The sequence below is a fragment of the Salminus brasiliensis genome, unplaced genomic scaffold, assembly GCF_030463535.1.
Source record: "Salminus brasiliensis unplaced genomic scaffold, fSalBra1.hap2 scaffold_58, whole genome shotgun sequence".
NCBI lineage: Eukaryota > Metazoa > Chordata > Actinopteri > Characiformes > Bryconidae > Salminus > Salminus brasiliensis.
The window spans coordinates 95,209-95,615 of record NW_027326704.1 but is presented as its reverse complement, the minus strand read 5'-3'; positions in this window follow the sequence as shown (position 1 = coordinate 95,615).

The following is a 407-nucleotide window of genomic DNA, read 5'->3' as shown; positions in this document are numbered from 1 at the left end:
TGCACCATGGTCCGGGAGGAACGTTGTTTCGTTTCACTGTGTACTCTGTATGTAGTTGAAATGACAATAAACCCACTTGACTTGACTTGACTTGACTTGACCCCCACCCCAACTCCTGTACCAGGACTGCAGCACATGCATGCTCCACATGTCCAGGCCGGGAATGCTTGGAATTTCCACACAGCATTCCCACAGACAGAGTGTTAGACTGAGCTTACAGACGATTGACTTTTCACTTCGTTCTCACTGTATGAGCTTGTGTGTGTGTGTGTGTGTGTGTGTGTGTGTGTGTGGCATTTGTGCCTGTCCATGCACGCATTAGACGTAAACTGTGTGTGTGTGTGTGTGTGTGTGTGTGTGTGTGTGTGTGTGCATTTGTGCCTGTCCATGCACGCATTAGACGTAAA